Source organism: Priapulus caudatus, unplaced genomic scaffold (genome assembly GCF_000485595.1).
Source record: "Priapulus caudatus unplaced genomic scaffold, Priapulus_caudatus-5.0.1 Scaffold637, whole genome shotgun sequence".
NCBI lineage: Eukaryota > Metazoa > Priapulida > Priapulimorpha > Priapulimorphida > Priapulidae > Priapulus > Priapulus caudatus.
In genome coordinates, this window is record NW_014577698.1 from 116,106 (window position 1) to 116,499 (window position 394).

Consider the following 394-nt stretch of genomic DNA (forward strand, 5'->3'; position numbering starts at 1 on the left):
GGGGGAGGTCCAGGGGGTCCGGACCCCCCCTCCTCGCGCAGAAAACGCATCTAAAGGAGTCTAATTTCAAAAAAAATTCGAGGGGAGGGCCCCCAGACCCCCCCTTCGCGTGCTCACAAGTTTGGGTTACGGTTAGACCCCCCCCCTGGTACAATCCTGTACACGCCCCTGTTACCTGGACCTGGGATAGTAGCTGTAGTTTAGAAGTATTGACATCCTAATCTGAGGAACAACCAAAAACTCAACATTCCATTTTTTTCTTCATTTTTTTCATTGGCGCCAGAAGTTGGAAGGGGCGCAATTATAGCACTTGCCCCGGGCGCGAAATTTTTTTTCCCACGAGAGTTCCGGACCCCAGCCAATCAGCGCACTCCATTTCACTCGACTTCCTCGA